General features: G+C 54.2%; 1 pseudogene; it reads left to right on the top strand.

Moving 5' to 3' along the window:
* Positions 1 to 10997: 10997 nt before the first annotated feature.
* The window catches only part of LOC137467441 (zinc finger protein 436-like), a 160865-nt pseudogene continuing 145023 nt past the window's right edge, over positions 10998 to 26839 (top strand).

Raw genomic sequence — 26839 nt, 5'->3', positions numbered from 1 at the left:
GGGGATTCGTGGCCAGCAGCTTCGGGCTGATCCTGTTGGTCCCTGCTCCCTGCTGGCCATGGCTAGAGCCGGCTGGCACGGCCCTGGAACGGGGGTCTCCTCGGGTCCCCTCAGATCCGGGAACTGACCATGGCTCTGTTCCTCTCTCTTTCAGCCCTTGAAGGCATGGCAGATGACATCAGCGTCGCCGTCGGAAGCCTGGCAATTCAAACACTGTACGTCCTCCAGGCAGTAGAGAGAGCTCGATATTCCATCTTCGACAGCCTGCGTGATCAGCTCCACAGGGCATGGAGGACACGGCCTCGTCTCTCAGGGCTCAGCTGGCTGCACTGCTGGAGCTCTGCAGAGAGCTGATCCCAGAAGCTCTGTCTGCTGGGGTCACCTGAGCCAGAAGCAATGTTTCATTTGTTCAACATTGTTCTTTCCTTATTTTCCTTTTTCCTTAGCATAAAAATGTAGGATATGTTGTAATAGACAGACTCCCAGAATCTTTCATTTGCTGCCCAGGGTCTGCAGAGCACAGGGGTAGAGGGGAAAACGGGTCCTTGTGCTCAGCAAGCGGCCCAGGCCAGCAGTGGGGAAGGGAAAAGTAGCCCCTTGGCCTTTGCTGGTTCTGCTGAAGCCTTTGTGCTGGCGACAGAGTGGCTGTGCAGGGCTGGAGCTGTGGGGATCCCTGTCAGACCGGTGCCTGGAGATGGCCACAAGCCCTCTCCCAGCCAGGAAGCGCCATCTGTGTCCTCCTGCCCGTGTGTTGCTGGCTGCACACCCGGGCAATGTGTAGATGCAATGATTTCTGTTGCACGTCCTGACCAGTATAAAGTAACGCCTTTGATTCTCTAACCCTGAATTTGCTGTTGGAGATGTTTCATTTTCACACAGTTTCAGTGACAAAGGGACCCCCCCGACTGAAGATGGGATCCTCAAAGCTCACCCCCCCTCCCAGATGGGAGGAGAAAACAGCCTTGGCCCTTTGCTGGAGGGGGGCACCCAGTAATCAGTGGAGGCTCCAAAATCGGCCCCCAGTCCCCTCCCCACTTCTAAAGACATAGAACACGTTGCCCCCCAGCCCTCCCGTATACCCTCTCATTCCAAAATGCTCCCACACCCCCAAGATGCCCTGAAGCTCCCCCAGCCACTATAGTCCCTGCAAAGCCCCCCGAGAAATTGCCCCGGACCCCCTGATACCCCTTCCCACTTCCAAACACATAGAGCCAGTCATGACACAGCTCTCCAAAACCCTCCAACCTCCCCTTTCCCCAAATTCCCCCAGCACTTCCAGATCCTCCAGGCCCCTTGGCCCTGTAGCCTCTTGAAAATCCCACCAGCCCACCCTAGGATGCCCCGAGCCCCCCCTGCACCTCCAGACACGTAGAGCCAGTCATCCAGCAGTGCAGCTGCATGGCTGAGGGGGCTGCAGGGGCTGTTTTGGGGGTGCAGCTGCTGCCAGCCTCCCCTGCAAAGGCTGAAGCTCCGCAGGTCTTTGGTCAGGATGCCCTGGCCAGCTCCCACCTGAAGACCACCAGCGTGTCCCCTCAGGCCATGGCCGTGTGTGAGTGAAATTGCAGGGGGGCAGGGGGGAGAATAAGGGTTTGTTTGAGGTCAGGGAATGTGATATGGGGCTTGGGGGGGCTTTGGGGAAGTTATGGGCAGCTGGGGTGGGGTCTGGGGGAGTTACAGGCAGCTGCGGGGTTGAAACAGGGATTGGGAGGTCTCTGGGGCGTTTCCAGGGGCTGACAGGAGGGTTTGGGGGAGCTCTGGCGATGTTCCGGAAGTCTGGGGGACGTGACATGGGAGTTTGGGCTTTAAATCTGCCCTGGGTGAAGAACTTAATATTTATAATCCTGTTAGAAATGAACAGGCTTTTTGACACAATTAAATGGGGACAAAGTCTTCAAAGCAAAAAGAAACTTTGTTGCTATTTGGCACCAAAGGAGTACACAGAAGCTTGATGAGTTCAAGAGAGAAAAAGAGTTAATTTTATTTCTGACTTTGCAATATATAGAATTCTAAAAGTGGCAGTAGATTGGAGGATGAAATTGCCACTTCTGTAACCACACTGGTCAAACTAACAGTCTATTAATTTTCTCCTCCCACAAAGAAGAATGTAAAACAATCATTATTTGCATGAACAGTGCATGAGAACTTTAGTAGAAATATGTAAACATTATCAGAAGGCTAAGAAAGTTTTATGAGAACTTTAAAACTTTCAAAAGAACTATAAAAGAAAACTTAACACTTTTAAAAATGAGGGCAACAACTGTTCATTCATACCGATTCAGCCGAGCCGAATTTGCATGTCCCTCCCGAGAGCAGAACACACACACCTTCCAACAAAGTGGAAAATTTTCGGGCATTTCCCGGCTGGGGCAGACCCTGTCCCCTTTCCCATTGGCTCGGTACTGGGGCACTTCCATTCTCTCCTGACCACCTGCTTTTCTGTCTACTCCCCCATCATCTGAATTCCTTTTTAGTCAGGGCTTCAACCCCGCCCCTCTCCAGCAACACCCAACAAACCAACCAGAATATATCCAAACCACAAACAACAACACATAGAACCAACAGCTTTCATTCTTTAGCTGAATAATCTTTTGGCTTCAGCAAAATGTCACCTCGTCTCTCACAACCCTATAAAGTCTTTGTTCTTCTTCCCTAAGTTCAGGAGTTTAGCATGGCCTTGGCTGAGGAGCAGTCCATGTCAATCAGTAAAGCTCACTAAAAATATCAATTGATTTAGCTAGTTGAAATGATCGTGGATCGTGTGTTTTATAGAGGGCACGTAATGAGGGGGACATGATGGGCAGATCGGGAAGTCCCGAGTACCTTCCAAGTAGCTCAGCCAAGGGGGAAAGGGAATGAAAGAAAATGCAGCCGGGAAAGAAGAAAAGAAGGCTACTTGATCCAAGTGGTTGGGAGACTGCGTTGGACACACGCCTGATGCACGCTCTCCCTTTATGCCAATCAAGGGACTTTTACAGGACTCCTCTGTCTCCTTTCTGCACACCACCCTCTAGCCACGTAAATTTGACGCTCTGAGAGCTGTCAGACCTTCACCAGAAGCTGTCAGACATTCACGAGCTGTCAGACCTTCAAAGGAGCTCTCCGACCTTCAGCAGGAGCTGTCAGACCTTCACTAGGAGCTGTCACACCTTCACCTGGAGCTGTCACACCTTCACCAGGAGATGTCAGACCTTCACCAGAAGCTATCACACCTTCACCAGGAGCTCTCTGACCTTCAGGAGGAGCTATCAGACCTAAACAAGACCTGTCAGACCGACAGCAGGAGCTGTCAGAACTTCGGCAGGAGCTGTCTCAACTTCACTAGGAGTTGTCCCACCTTCACCAGGAGCTGTCACACCTTCAGCAGGAGCTGTCAGATTATCAGAAGGAGCTGTCAGACCTCCAGCAGGAGCTGTCACACCTTCAGCAGGAGCTGTCAAACATTCACCTGGAGATGTCACACTTTCACCAGGAGCTGTCACACCTTCAGCAGGAGCTGTCGAACATTCACCAGGAGGTGTCAGACCTTCAGAAGGAGCTGTCAGACCTTCAGCAGGAGCTGTCAGACCTTCACCAGGAGTTTTCACATGTTCACCAGGAGCTGTCAGAACTTCACCAGGAGCTGTCACACCTTCACCAGAAGCTGCCAGACCTTCAGAAGGAGCTGTCACACTTTCAGCAGGACCTGTCACACCTTAACCAGGAGCTGTCACACCTTCACTAGGAGCTGTCACAAATTCAGCAGGAGCTGTCAGACCTTCAGTAGGAGCTGTCAGACCTTCAGCAGGAGTTGTCAGACCTTTGGCAGGAATGGTCAGAATTTAGGAGGAGCTGTCAGACCTTCACCAGGAGCTGTCACACCTTCACCAGAAGCTGCCAGACCTTCAAGAGGAGCTTTCAGTCTTTCACCAGGAGCTGTCACACCTTCAGAAAGAGCTGTCAGACCTTCAGCAGGAGCTGCCAGACCTTCAGTAGGAGCTGTCAGACCTTCACCAGGAGCTGTCAGACCACCAGGATGAGCCGTCACACCTTCAGAAGGAGCTGTCACAGCTTCAGCAAGAGCTGTCAGATCTCCAGCAGGAGCTGTCAGATTTTTACCAGAAGCTGTCCGACCTTCACTAGGAGGTTTCATAACTTCACCAGGAGCTGTCAGACCTTCACTAGGAGCTGTCACACCTTCACTAGGAGCTGTCAGACCTTCACCAGGAAGTGTCACACCTTCAGCAGAAGCTGTCAGACCTTCACTAGGAGCTGTCAGACCTTTGGCAGGAGCTGAAAGACCTTAACCAGGCTCATACTGGGAGTGACTGGTCTCATACCGGGTGTAGCCGCTCCCGAACTCAAGACCCCATGATGTCCCCCTAAGGCCCGCCACGGCTGATCTCTGGAGCCCTGCCAGCTCCAAATATCCCCCGCAAAAAACCCCAAACCCAGGCAGCCCCAGGATATTTGGGCCGAGCTCCCCCTCCCTGGGCACCTGCGGGATGGGGGCGATGCTCCCGGGGTGCTGCGAGCTCAGGCAGCGCCAGGGCCACGCGATTCCTTCTCTCCTCTCCTCCGGCTGCTCCCTGCTGCCGCTGCGCCTCTTCCTCCCTCCCTCCTCCTCCTCCCCCGCTCCGGGATCCTGAACCATGAGGGGAAAGGGGGCGAGGAAAGGGCAGAACCGTGAGGGGAAAGGAGCGGGGCCAAGGGGACGCGCTGTCCTAAAAAAGCCCGGTTTGGTTTAAAATCACCCAAAAGGGCATCAAATGCAACCTACATCCACATGGTTCGGCCTGACATCAGCCAAATGGTATTAAAAGTATCCAAAGGGCTCTAAAATCCAAACAATGGGGTCTAAAATTGCCTCAAATGTTTTAAAAGACACATGAAATGGCTTAAAATCACCCTTAAATCCCTCAAATGCAGCTAAAATCCACCCTGAAAGTACCTGCTTTGGCCTAAAATCACCTTAATGGCTTGGTTTGACCTAAAATTGCCCAAAGAAGCAAAAAAAAACTACTTAAATGGACACTAAATCACAAAAAAGGGACCTAAAATCATGCACACAAGATTAAGATTCACCCATATGGACCTAAAATCACCCAAAGGGATCTGAAATCCCCCCTAAACCCCACCAGATTCAGCCTCAAATCAGCCACAGGGGCTGAAAATCCACCCAAAAAGGCTCGGGATCCCCGCAAGGGATCTGAAGCCCACACTAAACCTGCCCGGTTTGGCCCAAAATCCCCCAAAGGGGCCGAGCCCGGGATCGGCTCCGGGGTCACTCCGGGACCTCCGCGTCCGCTCCGGGCAGTTTTGGCCGCGGCCCCGGACGGGCCTGGGCGGGACCGGGAGGGACCAGGGAGGGCTCGGGAGGGGTTTGGGATATCTGGGGCTTTTTTGGGCTTTGGGGAATTGTGTTGGGAGTTTACAGGGAATTATTGGGGTTTTTGGGGAGAATTATTGGGTTTGGAGGCAGTTGGGGAATTTTGGGGAGTTTGGATTTTGAGGGGTTTTCTTGGTGCTTTGAGTGAGAAGTTTTTTTCCTGGGGGTATTTGGGGGTTAATTGATTTTTTTTGTGTTTTCTTTTGAATTTTGGAAGGTTTTACTGGGATTTTGTGGGGATTTTGTGGGATCCTCTGGAATTATTTCTGTGTTTTATTGGGATTTTTAGGGGATTTGGAGGCATTTTATTGGAATTGTTGGGGCATTTAGTGGGATTCTTTGGGGATTTGGGTTTTTTAGTTATTTTAGTGGGGATTTGGGGGGGCTTGTGGGTTTTTTTGGGTGTTGCCAAGATTTCTTTGGGTCTCGTGAGGATTTTGTGGGGCTTGTTGTGGTTTTGGAGACATTTTTGGGGGGATTTGTGGGGTTTAATTGGGATTTTGTGAGCTTTTTTGGGGATTCGAGGGTATTCTAATGGGGATTTGTGAAATTTAATTGCGATTTCATGGGGTTTATTGGGACTTTCAGGGGTTTAAACCAGATGTTGGTGCCTCTCAGCCCTTCCCCACACCCTGGGACAACTCCAAAGCCCCCCAAAATTCCACTAAAACCCCCCAAAATCCCCCCAAAATCCCATTTAAAAACTCCTAAACACCAAATAATCCCACAAAATCCCAGTGGAACCCACCAAAATTAAAAAAAAAAAACCTCCCAAAAATTTCAATAAACCCCCCAAAAAATAACCACCCCAAAACCCTAAAAAATCCCCAAAATCCAAAATCCTCAAATCCCACAAAACCCCCATAACCCCACAAACCCAGTAATTCTCTCCAAAATCCAATAATTCCCCCTAATCTCCCAACAAAATCCCCCAAAGCCCATAAATGCCGCCAAAATCCCCCCAAAATCCCCCCAGAGCGCCCCAGACTCACCGGGGGCAGTCCTGGATCAGGGGGCACCGGCCGGTGGAACAGAAGCCGCTTCAGGGGGCCCGCGGAGCTTTTTGGGGAGGGGGCACCATGGGAGACCCCCCAAAAACGGGGGAGGGGAACCCCTGTGGTACCCCCTCCCCCGAATGCCCTCTCCCCCCGGTTCAGGGATAGCCAAACTCAAGAAAATGTAAACCAGGCTTGACTTTCCAGAAATTATTTTTGGCCGGGTTTAGCTGCATCCTCCAGGCTCAGGATCACCGGTGTATTTGCAGGTTTTGCTCTGCATCATCAGCCTGCCCAGACTCTGCTCGGTGTTTCACAAATGGAGAAGACAATGGATAATGTGCCAAGCTTCCTTGCAAACAGCAACACCTGCATCAGCATGACAGAAAAGAAAAAAAAAAAAAAAAGGAAAATAATCAGCGGTTAGAACAGAGCCAGTGTCCCACCATCTTCCCCTCCACTGTTATTATAGAGGCAATCCTGGGCCTAAAGCTTCCATCTCTCAGTTCCTGATGCTGTTTGACTTCAGCCTTGACTCCCCCTGATCTACCTGACTGCCGTCCAAGTGGGGCTGGGGATGCTCAGCCTGGAAAGAGGAGACACTGGGGAGGCCTCCCTGCAGCTCTGCAGGACTGGAAGGGTCCCACAGGAAAGACGGGGACAGTGTTCAGCCGGGCCCGAGGCACCAGGACAAGGGGGGATGGCTTTCAACTGCAGGAGGCTGATTGAAGTTGGATCTGAGGGAGCTGCTCTTTTACACGGAGGCTGCTGAGGCACTGGCCCAGGCTGTGGATGCCCCATCCTTGGCAACAGGGCTGTGAGCAGCATGGGCTGGGGAAGATTGCTCAGCTCGGAACAAGATGCTCTTTAGATCCACTGTGATGTCACAGATGTGATGTTCCAGCAGGAACTTCCAGCGTCCAGCAAAGAGCACAACACAACCACTGGCCCTTGTGTCAGCCCACCCTGTGCCAGCCCTCGTGCCAGCTCACCCTTCACCATGTTCCCTGTCACTCTTCTCGTCACCTGCGCCCTGATACTCCCATCAGTCCTGAAAGCTCTCTGTTGCCTGGATTTTGTCATCCGTCCCTGCAGGATGCTCACATTTGTCCTGAGGAAGGTACAGTGCCATTCCATGGAGGTGGACACCCCCCAGCTGCCCGGCTGGGCTGGAGTTCTGTGGGGATGGGGTGGGACAGGGACCCCACTCTGAGGTGTTGCTACCTCTGCAGGCTGTCACCGAGAGAGAGGACGAGATGGAGGTGGACATGCAGGCTGATAGAGAGGAGGACATGGAAGTGGATGGAGAAGAGAGTGGAGACAATGCGATGGAGGTGGACATGGAGATTGATACAGAGGAGGAGATGGAAGTGGATGGAGAAGAGACTGGAGAGGAAGAGATGGAGGTGGACATGGAGATTGATACAGAGGAAGAGATGGAAGTGGATGGAGAAGAGACTGGAGAGGAAGAGATGGAGGTGGACATGCAGATGGATACAGAGGAGGAGATGGAAGTGGATGGAGAAGAGACTGGAGAGGAAGAGATGGAGGTGGACATGGAGATTGATACAGAGGAGGAGATGGAAGTGGATGGAGAAGAGACTGGAGAGGAAGAGATGGAGGTGGACATGCAGGCTGATACAGAGGAGGAGATGGAAGTGGATGGAGAAGAGACTGGAGAGGAAGAGATGGAGGTAGATGTGGAAGAGGAGAGGGATGTGGAAATGGAAGAGTACCTTGAGGACATGGACATTGATGAGAAAGATGAGGAAGAGGCCATGATCTTGGGATGAAGAGCAATACCAGCAGCAGGACAGGCATGTGGTCCCCACAGGCAGAGCGGGTCCCCTGCTGCCAGGCTGGGACTGGGCTGGGTTGTCCCTGCTCAGGGATGTGGGACCCGGTGCATTGGGTTCTGGTGGCCATCCCCAGCCTGTGCTGCGCTTGCTGGGCCAGCCTGGGGGCACATGGAAGAGCCCTCTCTGCCTGATTGGAGTGACCGTGCCTCTTGCTTTTCCTCAAGGACCGATGGAGATCCCGGACAGAGATGCCACCCTTTTGTACATACGTTGTGGAGTTTGTTGTTGTCTTTAGGCTATAGGTTTTGGGGCTTCTTTTTGTCTTCTGTAAATACGTTTCATAGACTTTTGTTAGATATGTTCTTGGGTATATACGTTCCATAGATAGTTGTTGTTACAAATATTCTTACAATGTAAATGTGTTCTGTGTTTTCTTTGCTGTTTTTCTGAAAATAAACAAGCTTTATTTTTCACACCCCAGTTCTCTTTCCATTTGCTTCAGGCACAGGTAGCATTTGCAAAGTTGTGGTTTCCGCTTGCTCCAGGTTCCCAGGGCTGGAGGTCGGTGGGGGAGCTGGCACAGCCACAACCATGTGCTGCTACCCAAACCAGGGTAAGCTGGACCGCATGGTGTCGCTTAACGAGGTTTCTAGAGCAGCACACAAAAATTAGATTACTCAAGAACTGTTATTCCCTTTTCCTCTCGATGCCCTCGTGCTGCAGGTTGGGCACCAAAATCTGTCTTGGTTTGAAAAGACAGGTGTCTGCTAAGGAAGGCAGGAGCCTTCCTGGAAATGGAAAATGCAAACCCCCTCCCTCCAAATTATTATAATTTTGAAATCAAAAGGCTCTCAGGCAAAGATATGGGAATAGGTATAACAGTTCTTTACTAGGAAAATTTAAAAGATAACTGCAATAATACAAACAAACAAAAAAACCAAACTGCTGACAGAGTCAGAACACGACCTAACACCCTGTGGGTCAGGGTGTTGGTAGCAGCACCCGCAAACCCAGCTGGGGGAGCAGAGGTTTGGGGGGAACAATGGGAAGGGAGTGGGAGAGGGGGCACAGGGGGAGGTGGGACTCACTGAGGCTCCCCCAGGTCACCCCAGGACCCCCAGGCCCCGTCCCAGCCCCCCCAGTTCCCTCCACAGCCCCGGCTGAGGGGGGCTCAGCCCAGGAGCCGCCGTCGTTCGGGGCTCCCCCGAGGGCAGCCAACGGGAGAGCTCCCGGCTCGGAGAGGCCCCAGCAGAGGAGGGGATCTTGTCCCTCCTCGAGTGCCCTGAAGGGTCTTCAGGCCCCTCTGAAGAGGAGTTTTTCTCTTTTTAGGGATGTTTGGGGGGACCTCACCCCTCCAAGGGTTTTTTTTCCTCCCCATTTTCAGGTGTTTGTGGGGCCACAGCCCCACAAGCCCCTTTTCAGGGGTGATCATGACAGCTTTAAGTGACATTTTTCTGGGGGACTCACTCCAAGCCGCTGTAGGGGATGTTTTGCCCCCCAGGGTGGATTTTTGGGGTTTAAGGGCCCCCACTCTGGTCGGGTCCCACTCTAACTCCCCTGAAGAGGCCAACACCACTCCTGCTGATTCCGGCAACGGAGCCCGGGGAGGGTTGGGACTCCTGGGAGGATTTAGGGGTACCTGGGAGGGTTTGGGGGTCCCAGGAGGGTTTGGGAGTCCTGAGAGGATCTGGGGGTACCCGGGTGATGCCGATGATGGTGATGGGGACCCCGTGCTGGGCATAAACTTTCATGAAGAATTCCTGGGGGGGTTTTGTCTATCTCCAGGGTTTTTTTGGGTCCTGGTGGATTTTTGGGGGTTCCCAGGGGGGTTTTAGGGATTCCCAAAGGGGGGGATTGGGCAATCCCAGTGGGAACCCAAGGCTGGTTTGGGGTACCTGCCGGTGACAGAGATGGGGACCCCCTGCCAGGTATGAACCTTCTCATGGGGGTCTGGGGCGTGCTGGGAGGTCTTGTGGGAATTTGATGTCCTGGGAGGGTTTGGGGGGTGTCTGTGTGGGGTTTTTGCGGTCTTGGGGAGTTTTTGGAGGGCCCAGGGATGGTTTTCGTGTCCCGGGGAGGTCGGGGTGTCCCGGGGGGTTTGGGGGTTCCCGGGAGGGTTTGGGGGTTCCTGGGCAATGCCGGTGACAGAGCTGGGACCCCGTGCCGGGTATGAACCTTCTCACTGCGCACGGGCAGCGTCAGCGTGTTCAGGGAGATCCTGGGGGGCCCGGGGGTCATCCCAAAACCCAAAGGACCCCAAATGCTCAGCTACCCCCCCAAACTCCCCTCACCGCTGGATCTGCTGCAGGCAGGGGGGCGCCAGCACTCGGCCCCCACCCCCACCATCACAGGCGGCTGTGGAAGAAATCTGGGGGTGCACGGACAGGTCGGGGGAACCCCCAAAGTCCTGGGAAAGGGGGAACACAGGGGAACTCCCAGGAATGCCCACTGGGGGCTTAGGGGAGATCCAGGAGGCGTTTGGGCACGCTTAATTGTGTCACTATCGTCAGGAAAGGGGACTCCAAGGGTCCCCGGTGTCCCCATTCCCTGCAAAAGGTGGGAAAACCCGGGCTGGCTGGGAATAGGGGTCCCAGGTGTCCTCGGTGTTGAGGAAAGGAGGGGCTGGGCGCCGGGAAAGGCAGGAATAGGGGTCCAGGGGGTCTCTGGGTGAAGGAAAAGTGGGCTCTGGGGGCTGGAGGGGCGGCATGGCCGGGAAAGGGGTGCGGGGGTTGCCGGTGCCGGATAAGGGGGTGCGGGGTGGAATCCAGGCCGGGAATGGGGGTGCGGGGAATGGCGGCGCCCGGGAATGGTGGTTCAGGGGCCCCTCGGTGCTCCGGAATGGGCGACCAAAGAGTCACGGCGCCGTGGGTCCCCCTCACCTCTCGCTGTCCCCCCGGGGCCCCAGGAGCGCCCCCAGCCCCAGCGCTGGAGCCACCGCGCTACTCCTCCTCACTCCCAGTACGATCCCAGTATGATCCCAGCACAGCCCAGTCACTGCCACTCCTGGCATCCCCCCCAGCCCTCTGCGTTCCGACCTGTCCCGGCTCCATCCCCGCCCCTCCCGCGGCTGTGGAGGCTTCGGGAACGGGGGAGGAGGAGGAGGGAGGGAGGAAGAGGCGCAGCGGCAGCAGGGAGCAGCCGGAGGAGAGGAGAGAAGGAATCGCGTGGCCCTGGCGCTGCCTGAGCTCGCAGCACCCCGGGAGCATCGCCCCCATCCCGCAGGTGCCCAGGGAGGGGGAGCTCGGCCCAAATATCCCGGGGCTCCCTGGGTTTGGGGTTTTTGGGAGGGATGTTTGGAGCTGGTAGGGCTCCAAAGCCGAGCCGCAGCTGGTCCTCGGGGGGACATCGGGGGGACCCCGGGAGGTGTTTTTGGGGGATCCCAGTGTGGGTGGCGGCAGAGCCCCGTCGGGGGGACACCGGTTTTGGGGAGCCCCGGGAGAGCCGCGGCTGCCCTGAGCGGGAGCCCAGAGAGAGGAGAGCCCCAGAAGCCCCAGCGGGGAACCCGAGAGGGGGGGACCCCTGGCAGTGCCGGCACCCCGGCAATGGGGGGTGCTGGGGCTGGAGGGGCGGCATGGCCGGGAAAGGGGTGCGGGGCTCCCGGGGCCTCCAGGGGCTGCTCCCAGCAGGAGCCCAGTTGCTCCCAGTCACACCCAGTATGGGGGATGATGTGCCTGGTGTGTTCCCAGTCACTCTCAGACACTCCCAGTATTAGTCCAGTCCTTCCCAGTATGGTCCAGAGTTGAGACCAGTGTGCTCCCAGTCACTGCCAGTATGAACCAGTTGTGCCCCACATGGTTCCAGTTGCTCCCTTTCACCCTCACTTTTGTTCCAGTCACTCCCAGTCTCTCCCAGTGTTCCTTCCAGCATACTCCCAGTCACTCCCAGTTCCTTCCAGCATGATCCCATTTGTTCACAACCACTCCCACTCAGCCTCAGTGTAGTTGCACTCACTGCCAATATGATCCCTGTCACCTCCAGCATGATCCCAGTTGATCCCAGTAGAAGCCCAGTTGTTTCCAGTCACCCCCAGCATGCACCCAGTGACTCCCAGTTCCTCCCACTTGCTCATAGCATGATCCCAGTTGCTCACAGTTGCTCCCAGTCAAACTCAGAATGATCCCAGTCACTCCCAGTGTATCCTATTTGCGCCTGCATGGTCTCAATTGTCCGCTGCAGGCTCCTACTCTGTCCCAGTGTGATCCCAGTATGATCCCAATATGATCCCAGTCTCCCTTGGTGTGACCGCAGTCTGCCCCAGCATGGGCCCAGCTGCTCCCAGTATGATCCCAGTACAATCCCAGTATAAAAAAGTGACTCCCACTGCTGCCATTCCTGGGTTCCCCCAGCCCTCTCTGCATTCCCCCCTCCCAGATCTCCCGAGAGGAGCCCCAAGTGCTGGCAGTCCCCTGGCAGGGTCCCCAACAAGGCCCAGTTTGGATGTGCAGCCCCCAGTTTTCCCAGTGTGCCTCTCCTTTTGCCCAGGCTGGGTTCCCCCCGCCCCCAGCGGGTGGGAGCAGCCGAGAGCCCCGCGCTGCCCATCCCAACCTGTCCCGGCTCCATCCCCGCTCCTGCTGCAGGCTGTCAGGGCTGCGGGAACGGGGCACCGAGGGTGTCGCTGCTCCTGGGGGAGGAGGAGGAGGGAGGGAAGAAGAGGGATGGAGGAGGACAGCCAGAAGGGATGGAAGTAGGAGAAGGAGGTGGGCTTAGGGAGGAGGAGGAGGGATGGAAGAGGAGGACTGGGACGAAGAGGAAGAGGAGGGACAAAGGAGGATCAGGGAAAGAAAAAAGGACCCAGGAGGTCGAGCCCTTCCTGAATTCACAGCCCCGCTGGGACCATCAGCCCCCATCCCATGGGTGACCAGGGATGGGGAGCTCGGCCCAGATATCCTGGGGGGGTCCCTGGGTTGGGTTTTTGGGGGGATGTTTGGAGAATGAAGAACTGCAAAGCTGAGTGGAAAAGGCCCCTTGGGGGAAAATGGGGGGTCCCGGTGGCAGCTGCCAGCAGAGGAAGCCTGGAGGAGCAGAGCCCTGTGTCCCCCAGGAGCCCAAAGTGGGGAGCCCAGAGAGGGGGGAGCGCCGTCATTGGCGGGACCCTCAACAGCCTGGAGAGGGGCAGGGGGGACTCCTTGGAGCCCCTGCAGCCCAAAGCAGAGAAGGAGGGGAGAAGGGACCCCGGGAGGCCAAAAAGCCCTGGCATCCTGTGCCAGGAAGGTGGACAGAGCTTCAGCCAGAGCTCGGAGCTGGTGGGCCATGAGCAGGTTCACCATGGGGAGAAGCCCTACAAGTGCTTGGAGTGTGGTAAGAGCTTCAGGCAGAGCTCCCACCTGATCCAGCACCAGATGATCCACACCGGGGAATGGCCCTATGAGTGTGGGGAGTGTGGGAAGGGCTTCAGCTGCAGCTCCCACCTCGTCAACCACCAACGCATGCACACTGGGGAGAGGCCCTACGAGTGTCCCGAGAGTCAGAAGAGGTTTCAGACCAGCTCCAGTCTCCTCAGGCACCAGCGGATTCACACGGAGGAGAGGCCTTTCCGCTGCCCTAACTGTGGAAAGGGCTTCAAACAAAAGTCCCACCTCATCACCCACCGGCGCATCCACACTGGAGAGAGGCCCTACGAGTGTCCCCAGTGTGGGAAGAGCTTCTCCAGGAGCTCTACCTTGACCCAACACCAACGGAGGCACCGGTAAGGGAAGCCCTGCAAATGCCTCAGCTGTGGGAAGAGCTTCGTGCCCTGCTCCAACTCCATCCCCCATGGGAGGACCCACTTTGGTCAGAGCCCTGGTGACCCACATTCCCAGTGATCCCTGCTGAGAAGACACCTGGAAGGTGGTCTCCTCGTCCTCCTGGATCCCCATAGGCACCTGGATGAACACAGGGGCAGGAAGATCCATCAGGACTCTGATCTAAACTGGAAATTCACTGGCAGAAAGCGATTTGTTGACTTTACACCCCAAAAAATCTCACCCGCTCTGTCCAGTTATTTCTTCTGGTGGCATCAAGCAGTGCTGCATGATCTTGGAGGTCTTTTCCATTTCAATAATTTCTTTCTTCACCCTCTCTAAACAACCAAAACTGGGGTGAAAATAAAGAAATTGAGCAAAGAGATCTAAAGCTGCACCATTTACCAGGATTTGGGGGTGAATTTGGGGTTGGTTCAATAGAATATTTGGGAGGATTTGGGTGTTCTGAAGCTATCAAAGGCAGGGGACATGTCCACAATCTCATAGGTGTGCCGGCAAAAGGTGTCCACCTGAGCCCGCCTGTTCTCCAAGAATTCTAATTGTCTGTCCCAGTGCCTGGCCTGGGTCTCCCTAGCCGGGATGTTCCCCCAAAGTGCCCAAATCACTGCTGAAGCACCCGAGCTGATCCTGGCTGTAAATGTTCCTGTCCACCAACCTCTCCTGGTCAGTGCCATGGGAGGTGGGAGTTTAGGGGCTCTTGGGGGGACTGGGAAGGGCTTCTGTCAATCCTGTGGGCATTTGTGGTGCTGGGAGGGGGCTTGGCAGGTTCTGTGAGGGAGATTTGGGTCCCTGACAGGGCTGTGTGGCTTGCAGAGAATTTGGGTGGGTCCTGGGGGAGATAGAAACGGGTTTTGGTGGTTCTTGGGGTCATTTATCTTGCAGGGAGTAGTTGGGGGGGGGGGGGGGGTCCTGGCTGGGAGCTGTGGGGTGGTTTGAGGAGTCTGGGAGTGGCTGTGGGGCTGGGAGGGCGTTTTTGGGTGGTTGTGACTCCCCCAGACTCCCAAAGCTTCCACCAGACCCCACCCTCAAGATACTGCCAGAGGTCAGTGGCTCCATGCTGGGGTTCATTGTCCTGGCTCTGCAGAAGATATGGGGGGGTCCCCGGGGCCGTGTGTGTCCTCCCAGAGCGTGTGTGACACCCCCCATCCCATTGTCACCCCCTTGTCCCTCCCCACAGGGCTCCAGCCCCAGCTCCTGCTCCCCCAGAGGGAATTTGGGGAGGGGGCAGGGGGGTGTGCAGCCCCCGCCGGGGGATGGCCCCGGCCCAGCCCCTTTGTTCAGCACCAAGCTGGGCTCGGGGCCGCAGGAGGAAGAGGCTGGTGGGAAGCAGATCCTGCAGCTGGGACAGTGCTGGGGGTCAGGGCAAGGGCCTGCCCTGCACACCTGGCTCAGGTGTGACCCTGCCCCGGCAAGGGAGCGGGACATTCCCATCCCCACGGATCAGGGCTGGGAGCAGCACTTGGGGCACGGACATGGAAATACTGGGAGCGACTGGGAGCACACTGAGGGCGTGAATTATTCCCCCGCCTCCACCTTCTCCGGCCGCCCTGACAGCTGAGAAATGCTCGCTGGGCCTCGGCCTTGGCCAACAGCCCCTGGGCTCAGCTCCTTGGAGCTCATCACAAACACTGTCTGCTCCAGGCACTGCTGCTGCCCAACCAGCTCCTGGCTGCTTTAGGAGCAGCCCCGGGAAGTGTTTTTGTTCCCTCAGTGACACAACAGCTCTGTTCTCACCCTGCCAAAGAAAGCTGTGGATGCCAAGTGCGGCCAGGATGAAACATTGCTGGCACTGAAGCCCCTCTCTTGGGGCCCTACAGACAGCGCTCCAAAAGGAGCCCCTTGGAGCTCTCCTGGGCCAGCGACTCCCTCGGAGTGGGGCCTCTCCGAGCCGGGAACTCTCCCGTTTGCTGCCCTCGGGGATCCCCAACAACGAGGGAGCCTGGGCCGATCCCCCCACTCCTCCAGGCTCAACCCTTCCCCCGCTGGGGAGATGCCAAAGTATCGGCAGGGAGCATTTCCCTGCCCTCAGGGGAATTTCTCACAGGTGCCTTGCACTGACTCTTTGTGTCTGTGTGCACACAGGAGTGCCTGTGCTTGGGAAATGTGGCAGAAATGCTGCTCTCTGAGGGGTCTGAGTGCCTTGGAGAGCTGAGCCAGTCAGGCCTGTCAGTAGGGTTAAATCACAAGGTCTAAGCTAAGTTAATTTGTGCTAGGAGTTGTTCTTTGCTGAGTTTTTACTTTTAAAATATAAGTCAGGTTGAATATTGTTAAATGTTATTTCTCAATTAAATTGCAAAGTCATAGGTTATAAGTTAGGTTAAATACTGTAGAGTGCTGCTCTTTTGCTAAATTGTGAAGTTGAAGGTGGAAGTTAAGGTTAAGGTATAATTTAAGTCCTGTTAAGTTTGAGCTCTGTAAGCTCTTGGGCAGAATCTGCTCTATGGCCTCATACTCGACTCTATGATGTCACAGTCCACTCTCTGATGTCACAAAACCCTCCCTGTGATGTCATACTGCCACTCTGTGATGTCACAGCACACACTTTGACCTCACAGCCCACTCTATGATGTCATACAGCCATGCCATGATGTCACAGCCTGCTCTGTGGTGTCACACTGTCCCCTCTATCACGCCTTAGCTGCTTGATGACCTCACACAACAAACTCTGTGATGCCATAGCCCAATCTGTGACAGCAGCACCTCTGTGGCTGTGTCATGGAGGCACAGAGCAGCTGTGATGTCAGAGAGGGGCTGTGTGACAGCACAGCGTGGGTTGTGTGAGGTCACAGATTGGGCTGTGACATCACAGAGCTTGTTGCATGAGGTCATCCTCACGAGGGGATCCTGCGGCCCGAGCATAGCATTCCTTTGCACTGCGCTGGCCGCCAAACGAGCCCACTTGGCCTCAAAAACCACAAACTGAACAGAGTCAAAAAGAGCATGTGCCACAGAACGGTTGTCGGAAGGTGTCAGCAACTCAGCAACGAGCATTCCGATCGTCTGCATAACTTCAGCAGACCCGACACCATGCTGGGCAACGGTGTCACGGATTTCTTTCACTATCTTAAACGATAAAGGCTGATGGGTGCTGTGAGTAACGCCCCTAAGCACAGGGAAAGCCTGGGGACCCCCTGGCAAGGTCGCATCACCTGCCGTGTCCCGTCCCGTGGGCTCCACAGGGACAGCAGCAGCCGCCAGACTGCGGGGCAGCGCAGCATCACTTGACACCACGCTCCCCGCAGCATCAGCAGAGCCAGAGGAGCCTCCTCCGCGATCCTGCAGGCGCTGCGAGGAGGCAGAGTCGCACATCTCCTCAGCCTTATCCAGGACCTCCTGCCAAAACCGCCCGCGGTGCCTCGGACGCACGGTCACCTGGCAGGCGGGGAGGGTCCACAAAGCCGACGGGGAGGGTCCGCGGCCACGGGAACCCACCGGTCTCCCGCCGGCCGCGTCAGCAGCCGCGCTCAAGGTAAACAGCCCCGCGCCCCGCCGCAGCCTCAGCCCCCGCGGCAGGCGGGGGAGCGGGGCCGAAGCAGCCGGCAGCTCGGCGGTGCCGCCCGCCGCAGCGCTGGCAGAGGGCACCGCGGCGGACACAGGCGCCGGCGCGGAACGCAGACCCGGCGCGGCGCCCCCCGCCCCCGGCGCGGGGCAGGGATGGGGCGCAGAGAGAGACGCGGTGTGCGGAGCCGCGGCACCGCGGGCCGACACGAGGGAGCCCGGCACGGCCCGAGGAGCGGCGGAGCCGTGCCGCGGAGCCGCGCAGCGGGCACCGCCCCCGCCGGGCGGAGCGGGGCGGGCTGCCCGCCTGCTGGGCCGGGGCCCGACGGAACAGCGGCCAGCGCCCCGGCTCCGGCGGCTCCCACTGCCGCCGCACGCCCAGCAGGCTACGCAGGCTCGGGAACGGGAGACGCCGCTGCCCCGCAGCACCCAGGGGTATGTCGTGGAAACACTGACATGACAGCTTTTACTGAGGATAGCTCTGTGGAAAATCAGAAGTGTGGCAGCTTCACCATTTGTTAACTAGAACAGAAACTCAAGGGGAGAATGAATTGCAAGAGAAACTGTTTTGAAGGCCCAAATAGCTGTTTTTTCACCACTCTGACCCCTTCCCCTGCTGAGCAGATTGATAGCCGAGATCACAAGGTGCACTATTTCCACTCGAGCAGAGCCTCCTGAAGGTGTTAATGGCTGACAACGTTTTCGTGTGGAGCAAGGAGATGTCTCCTCCCTGTTAATTGCAATCGATGTACGATGTTTCTCTATCAAGCACTGAAATGCTTTAAAGAGAAGTGTTTGATTCCTGGTTTAAAGAACTGTTTCAGCCATGACCTGGGAGGCAGAAGGTGTCTCAAGGAATGCTCTGGAGTGCTTTATGTAGGAGTCAGATAACGGGATTGCAGTGGCCCCGCTCAGGGAGGAGGTAGGGTGGATGTTTGCTGCTGTTTTAAAGGTGTGAACAGGCGATAAGGAGCAGCAGAAACACGGGGTTTACAGATCCATTGATTATGCGATCACTCCATTCAGCCAAGTAAAGGTTTTTGTGATTTAGACAATTTACCTTTGAAAGGAAGAAAAAAAATAAAGGTTGAAGAAGATACAGATGGGCACAAACACAGGAGATGAGCACTGATTTTAGGGTATGGGGAGAAGCAGAAGAAGGCAATTTGAAGGAAGATGAGGGAAGCTCTCAGGGTGTCAAGAGGCCCTTGAAAGGGACCCATCTGTCTGCAATTTCCTGCCCTCTCAGGTGGAAGGAGTGATTAATGACCAGGAAGGGATATGAGGGATGTGTAGATAGCTGAGGGTCTTTTGTAGAAGTTTGTGAAGCTTTAAGTAGTCTGCTGAGTTTCTTGCAGCAGAGAAGCTGAGCCTTGGTTGTTGGTAAGCTTTGAGAAGCTGATGTTGAGCTATCTCAATTGAAAGAAAATCTGCTGTGGTCTGAAATGTTTTCTACCACTGAAGAACCAGTACTGGGGTAGAAATGTGCTCTAACCAGGTAGGAAGCTTTTCTCTTTGTGGGGCAATGTGGAGAATGAGAGAAGACCTAGTAAAACTGGGAGGGGATAAGGCTGGAAAACTGTGTGCTGAGATGTTGATTGGAAAATACAGGGATGGGGCAGCAAATGGAAGTTGCTGTTGGAGAAGAATAATATGATTGTGTTAGAAAGCTAAGTTTTTGGGACATGGCCTAGAGAAATGAAGGAGCAGGCAGGGGGAAATGTGGGAGGAGGTGAGGTTTGTGCATTGGGGCAGTACAATCCAAATAATAGGTTTTAATAGTGGTTTAAGATCCAGGACTGGCTAAAAAGTCACTCTAGAAGAAAAAGAACATTTCACTCTTTTAGATGCAAATAGCTGAATTGATTTCATGCAAAGAGAGAAACATGATCTTTTTGAGAAAGAATGTTGGTTTTGTTCTATTGGGGATTTTGGACTTACCTGATGTAGAAGCACTGGCTGGTAACAAGAGATGCAGACAGAGGATCAGAGCCAGGATAGAAGTAAAACAGGCTGATTATGTCTTGGTAAAAGAGCTTGGTGGAGATGATAAGGAAACACATTGGCAGATATTAACACTATTAATTAACATTCAGCCTTCATCTGCATGAAGAGCTATCTCACAGTAATTTGGTAGTGGCAATGGAGATGAAGAATAGATGCAAGATTGGATGCAGCTGGCAAAGAGCACCCTAGATCCTCAGGATGAAGGATAGTCTGCTGGCTGTGATGCAAGGCATCAAGGGGGAGAGGAGCTGTAATAGGAGGGATCTGGCACTTGAATTAAGAGAATCAATCAGTGGTTGGTAACTGGCCATGGTAGACATCTGGCAGCATGACTGTACAGCTGTGACCCTTGCATCTGGAGACAGTTACATGGGTTTGTGTCCAAAGCAGGAGTTTCAACAGGAATCTGAACTCAAGTGCAAAGTCATTCCTCACTGACTGATGTGTGTGCAGTAAGTCAACGGTGCACCAGAGCAAAGCTCCCCCCTGGCTGCCTGTTCTGGCAGTTTTAGGATCATGTTGGCCAAGGGAGCAAGCCTGAGAGTGCCATCACACTGGGGATATATCTGGCATGGTGGAGGTGGATTCAACTCCAGACCTGTCACCTGTCCCCACTCCTTGGTGATGAGCAGTGACACAGCCATGGCTTTGCCTGTGGATTTGTGGCTTTCCAACCTTCCTTTGCTTGTCCTTAGAAGAAAGACATGAGATGGCTTTGTTCTAAAATTAAATAGCTTTGTTCCATTGCCAGTGAAGAAAAAAGCAAGAGTTCATTTTTTTCATCTCCCTTAAAGGATGCCAAACATAGACTGAATTCCTCAGGGCATCTGTAGCACTGCCACTCTGTCTTCTTGTTACTCTGACCATCTTCATCTCTGCAGAGAGCGCGGGACTCCAGGACGGTTTGGATGGATGAGAGTTCTCTGAAGTCAGGTCTTGGAAGATGTGGTTTATTAAAAGGGGTGAAAGGCCCTGCTTGGAGTTGCCAGGCCCAACTCGTGGCAGGCCCAGGGAGAGAGGGAGAGGGAGAGAGCGAGGGTTCCAGGTGAGGGTCCCAGGGGAAGGTCCAAGAGAGCATCCAGTCCCTCAGGCACACCTTATCAGGGGGCTTCAAGGTGGGCTGGAGCAGGACTTGGGCCAATGGGGTCACAGATACCTGATACTTCAGGGGAGGGTCACAGGTGTGGGATGAACCATACATTGGGGGTGAGACAGAGCATTCCATTTGACCTTTGGACCCATCTGCAGGTAAAGGGCGTTGTTTAATCAGAAGGGGGGGTTGCTTTCAGCCTGGCTATACTATTATTTTCTAGTTATTCAGTAGTCAAGGTTTGTTATTTCAAATCTAGTTCTCATCTCAATGTCTTTATTTTCCAAATCTTTTGCCAGGCAATCATATTTATAAGGTTTTCCTATTTCATCTTCCCCAACAAGTGACCCCAAAACCTGAGGGACTGAGGGGACTTGTGGGATTTCAGAGAGGTTTTATGGGATTTTAGTGAGAACTTAAGGGATTTCAATGGGATCTTATGGGATTTTAATGAGGTTTGATGGGATTTTTTGGGGTTCTGATGGGATTTTAATGGGATTTAAGGGATTTGGATTAGGGACCAATTCCCGTCTGAGCCCTTGAGTCCAGACATATGGGATTTTATGGGCGGAATATTTATGGGAGGTTTTCACTGGAATTTTTGGGAGGGTTTATTGGGGATTGTGAGGAGGATTTTGGAGGATTTTTGCAGGAAGTTTTTTGAGTGATCTTTGTGGGATTTTTGGGGTGGATTTTGTGAGATTTTGTTGGGGTTTGGTGGGATTTTGAGGGAAGTTTTTGTAGGGATTTTTTGGTTGGATTTTCTCAGACTTTGGGTGGGATTTGAAGGGACTTGGGAGCATTTTTGGGGGATTTGAGAGGGGTTTGGTGGGATTTTGGTGCAGATTTTTTGAGTGGATTTTTGGTGGAGTTTGGGGGGTTTCTGGGGAAATTTTTGTGGGATATTTTGGGTGATTTGGAGGGATGTTATGTGTGGATTTTGTGTGCTTTGGAGATTTTTGGGGGGATTTTTGTGCAGATTTTTCTGTGTGGATTCTGTGGGATTTTCACGGGGATTTAGTGGGACTTTTTGAGAGATTTTTCTGTGGGATTTAGGGGGGATTTTGGGTGTGATTTTTGTTGGGATTTTGAAGGATTTGTGTGGGCTTTGGGGCGATTCTTGTGGGGATTTTTAGTGGGAGGATTCTATGGGGGATTTTGGGGCACTTTTGTGGAATTTTGGTGGGGCTTTACCTGGAATTTTGGGTGGATTTTGTGGGATTTTTGAGGATTCTTTGTGAAAGTTTTGCGGGCATTTGAGGGGATTTTTGTGGAATTTTGTTGTGAATTTTTTAGTGGGATTTTTGATGGGATTTTTGGTGAGTATTTTGAGGAGATTTTTATTGGATTTAGGTGGGGTTTCTGTGGGGTTTGGGAAAGACTTTTGTGGGATTTTGGGGTGATTTTTGTGGTTTTTTTGGGGATTTTGGGCGATTTTTGTGGGTGTTTTTTTTAGGATTTTGGGGGATTTTGGACAGATTTTTTTGGTGTGTATCCAGAGTGACTTTGGGCAGATTTTGGGCCTGATTGGGGCAGCTTTGGGGCTGATTTTGGGGTTTTTCTCCCGTTTCCCCCAGCTGTGGGAAGCCCCGAAGCACATCCTGTTCCTGCCCGGGCTCCCTGAGCAGCCCCAGGAGCTGATGCTCTCCGTGCTCCTCAGCCAGTGAGGTCTGGGGCAGTCCCGGCATTCCGGGCATTCCGGGGATTCCGGCCGGGCTTTAGGGCACTTGGGGATTTTGGGGCTCGGGGGGGAGAGAGGATGAGGGGGGCTTGGGGCTGGATGTTTTGGGAAAATATCGGGATTTTTGGGGGGAATATCTGGTTTTTAGAGGGGAATTTCTGGATTTTGGGTGGAAAATACCAGATTTGGGCGGGGAGGGGGGAATAACTGGGTTCTTAGGGGGGAATTTCTGGATTTTGGGGGGAAAATACCAGATTTGAGGCGGGGGGGAAATACTGGACTTCTTAGGGGGGAATTTCTAACGTTTTGGGGGGGAGTTACTAGTTTTTGGGGAGGTATTTCTAGATTTTTTTGAGGGGGAATTTCTGGATTTTTTTGGGAATGTTTCTGGATGGGGAACGGGGTTTGGTTTGGATTTTTTGGGGGGGGAATATTTCTCGATTTTCTGGAGGATTTTCCTAGTTTGTTGGGAATGTTCCAGGATTTTTTGGAGCATCATTTCTGGATTTCTTTGGGGAAAATTTCTGAATATCTGGGGGAATATTTCAGGAATTTTTTTTTTTTTTTTTTTTTTTTTTTTTTTTTTTTTTTTTTGAGAGCATTTCTGGATTTGTGGGGAACATTCCCGGGTGTCTGGGGGAAGGTTCCCAGCTGTCTGGGGGAAGGTTCCCGGGTGTTTTCGGGCTCTCCTGACCCCGTTCCCATCCCAGGTTCCCGGGTTCAGGAGCTGTGCTGGTGCCCGGGCGCCGCGACATCGCCTTGATGCAGTTGGACACCGGGGTGCAGGCAGGCGCCGCCCGCGAGGCCCTGCAGGGCTTCAGCATCACCCAGAGCAACGCCATGGAGATCTTCACCAAAAAGTTACCCAAAATGCCCAAACCCCTCAAAAATAACCCCAAACTAAAAAAAAAAAGGGCCTGAAATACCCAAAAATCCCAAAAAAAACACATCAAACCCACCCCTAAATAGCCAAAAACCGCCCCAAGCACCCCAAATCCCACCAAACCACCCCCAAATCCCATAGAAATGTCCTGAAATCCCACCAAACCACCCCAAAACCCCTCAAAACTGCCCCTGAATACCCTAAAGCTGCCCCAAATCCTTCAAGCTGCCCCAAAATCCCATAGAAACACCCTAAAGACCCTCCAGACCAGCCCAATATCCCATAGAAATACCCTGAAATCCCTGAAAACCACCCCAAAATCTTGTAGAAACACACAAAATGCCATAGAAGTCTTCCCAAATCCCATAGAAACACCTGAAAATCCCTCAAAACCACCCCAAATCCTTCCCTGTCCACCCCAAATCCCCTTTTCCCACCCAGGATCTTTCCCCATCCTGAATCCCCCAATTCCCAACCCAATCCCCCTTTTTTCCCCAGCGTTGGACCCAGGGTCTCTCTGCAGTCATTGCACCTGGAGCTGCCCCAAACAAACACCAAATAAACCCAACAAACTCTAAACAAACCCCAAACAACCCAAACAAACCCCAAATAAACACCAACAAACCTCAAATAGTCCAAACAGACCCCAAATAAACCCAAACAAACCCCAAATAAACCCCAAATAAGCCCAAACAAACCCCAAATAAACACCAACAAACCCCAAATAAAGCCAAACAAACCCCAAATAAACCCCAAATAACCCCAAACAAACCTCAAATAATCCAAACAGACCCCAAATAAACCCAAAAAAAACCCCAAATCAACCCAAACAAACTCCAAATAAACCCAAATAACCCCAAACAGACCCCAAATAAACCCAAACCCCACTGTGCCCCCCAGGCTGGAGTGGGTTTTGGGGGGGGTGGGGGATTGGGGACTGGGGGGGTCATGACCCCAAACTTTGGGGATTGGGGGTGTTTGATCCTAAAATTTGGGGTTTGGGGGGGGTTTGAAACCAGGGTTTGGGATTTGGGGTTTTTGACCCCAGGATTTGGGGATCAGGGGGTTTGACCCCCAGACTTTGGGATCAGGACGGTTGGGCACCCCAGATGTTTCAAACCCCAGGATTTGGGGTCAGGGGGATTTAACCCCATCGTTTGGGAATTGGGGAGTGTTTGACACCCCAGGATCTGGGATTTGGAGGGTTTGATCCTAAAATTTGGGGTTCGGGGCTGGGGGGGGGGGTAGGGCTTGACATCCCAGAGTTTGGGTTTGAGGGTGTTTGACCCCCCCAGTGTTTGAACCCCCAGGATTTGGGGTCGGGGGGAGTTGACCCCAGGATATGGGGTGTTTGACCCGCTGGGTTTGGGGTCGGGGTTGAGAGCAGAGCCATTTCCTGGAAACAGCGGCGGGACCGGGACTGGGAACAGGATCGGGATCGGGAATGGGAGTGGGATCGGGGTCGGGAATGAGATCGGGAACGGGAACAGAAATGGGAATGGGATTGGGATCGGGAACAGGATCAGGAACGGGATTGGGCTCGGGAAGGGGAGAGGCCCTGGCCCAATAATGGACCCCTCCCCCAGGGAGCGACCCTGCCCCAATCCCGGGATGGAGCAATGCCCTCAATCCCAGACCCCTCCCCAATTCCCAAACCCTCCCCAATGCCAGCCCCTGACCCAGTCCCAGACCCCTGCCCAGTCGCTGAACGGACCCTCCCTCAATCCCAGCCCGCCCCGATCCGGATCGGAGCCATCCCCGGAGCCTCCCCCATTCCCAGACCGGACCCTTCAATCCCTTTTTGGGGCGGCTCCTGCCGCTTCCAGCCCATTTTTGGGGGATCCAAAGGGCTCCGGGGACCCTCCCCACTTTGGGGGTGTTGGGGTGGCCCCAGGGCCGCCCCGAGGGCCGAGGGGGGATGGAAACCCCCAAAGCCGGGGGGCTCCTGGGGGTCCCCAGTTCCCCCCGGCCCCACCCCAAAACAGCTCCTGGCCAATCAGAGTGCGCGGCGCTGCTGACAACTCAGTTGCCGGGCCGGCGATTTTCAGGCAATCAGCGCCTGCGATAGCGCTGCTCATCGGTTGCCAGGCAGATCAAAACGCTTCTCAATGCGCTAGCCAATCAGAGACTGCGCGGGGCCATTTCTAGCCAATCAGAGCGCTTGTTCTCGATGACTCCTCAGTCGCCAGGCGGACCCGCAGCGCCCAGCGCTCCCCGGGAGCGGAATTTGGGGAGGGGGGAGGTGACCCTGGGGATGGGGATGGGGCGTGCGGGGGCAGCTGGGGCCGGACTGGTGGCACTGGTGGTGCTGAGAGCCCCCCCGGCCGCGGGGGTCACGGTGAGAAGGGGTTGGGGGCCCCAAATTAAACCAAAGAGGGATCGGGACCCCCCCACGGAGCAGGAGGGGCCTGGAACCCCCAAAACCAAACACGGGGCAGGGGAGCGGGGACTGGGGGAACGATGGGGAAGGCGGGGGAAAGAGGGGGATGGGACACCCAAAAAGGATCAAGACAACTTGAGGTGGCCACCTTTCTATGTGGATGGTAGCCAATGGTAGCCAATGCTTTTTCCCAGTCCATGGGATCCCAGTCTGTGCAATCCCAGTCCATGTGGTCCCAGTTCATATAATCTCAACCCAGTTTATCCCAGTGTGTACCGTCCTGATCCCTATGGTCCCATTCCATATGGTCCCAGTCCATAGGATCTCAGTCCAGGTGATCCCAGCCCATGTTTGATCCCAGTCTGTGTGGTTCTGCACACACTGCCAGGGTCTGAAATTCCAGTCACCAGCCAGGAAAAAATGTTCCTGCCCTTGAATGTCCTTGCTGTCCTCTCAACGAGTTAGAATAAAACTAAAAATCCATAAATTTTAATTTAAATAAAATAGAATAAAAATGAAATTTAAAAATTTCAACTCTTACTTACAGTACTCCAATAATGATTTAACCCAAAACCACCTTTTGCTGGGAATGAGGACACCGGGGACCTTTGGAGTCCCCTTTGCTGACGATAGTGACACAATTAAGCTCGCCCAAACTCCTCCTGGATCTCCCCTAAGCCCCCAGTGGGGATTCCTGGGAGTTCCCCTGTGTTCCCCCTTTCCCAGGACTTTGGGGGTCCCCCCGACCTGTCCGTGCACCCCCAGATTTCTTCCACAGCCCCCTGTGATGGTGAGGGGTGGGGGCCGAGTGCTGGTGCCCCCCTGCCTGCAGCAGATCGAGCGGTGAGGGGAGTTTGGGGGGATCCCTGAGCATTTCGGGTCCCCTGGGTTTTGGGGTGACCCCCGGGCCCTACAGGATCTCCCTAAACACGCTGACGCTGCCCGTGCGCAGTGAGAAGGTTCATACCCGGCACGGGGTCCCAGCTCTGTCACCGGCATTGCCCAGGAACCCCCAAACTCTCCCGGGAACACCCAAACCCCAATACCCCGACCTCCCCGGGACCCCAAAACCATTTCTGGGCCTTCCAGAAACTCCCCAAGACTGCAAAAACCCCACACAGATACCCCCCAAACCCTCCCAGGACATCGAAATTCCCACAAGACCTCCCAGCACCCCCCAGACCCCCATGAGAAGGTTCATACCTGGCAGGGGCTCCCCATCTCAGTCACCGACAGGTACCCCAAACCAGCCTTGAGTTTGCCCTGGGATTGCCCAATCCCCCCCTTTGGGAATCCTGAAAACCCCCCTGGGAACCCCCCAAAAATCCACCAGGACCCCAAAAACCCTGGAGATAGACAAAACCCCCCCAGGAAGGAATTCATAATGAAATTTATAC

This window comes from Anomalospiza imberbis, unplaced genomic scaffold (genome assembly GCF_031753505.1).
Source record: "Anomalospiza imberbis isolate Cuckoo-Finch-1a 21T00152 unplaced genomic scaffold, ASM3175350v1 scaffold_63, whole genome shotgun sequence".
Classification (NCBI taxonomy): domain Eukaryota; kingdom Metazoa; phylum Chordata; class Aves; order Passeriformes; family Viduidae; genus Anomalospiza; species Anomalospiza imberbis.
The sequence above is the reverse complement of the archived record's forward strand: the minus strand, read 5'-3'. Positions and strand labels throughout refer to the sequence as shown.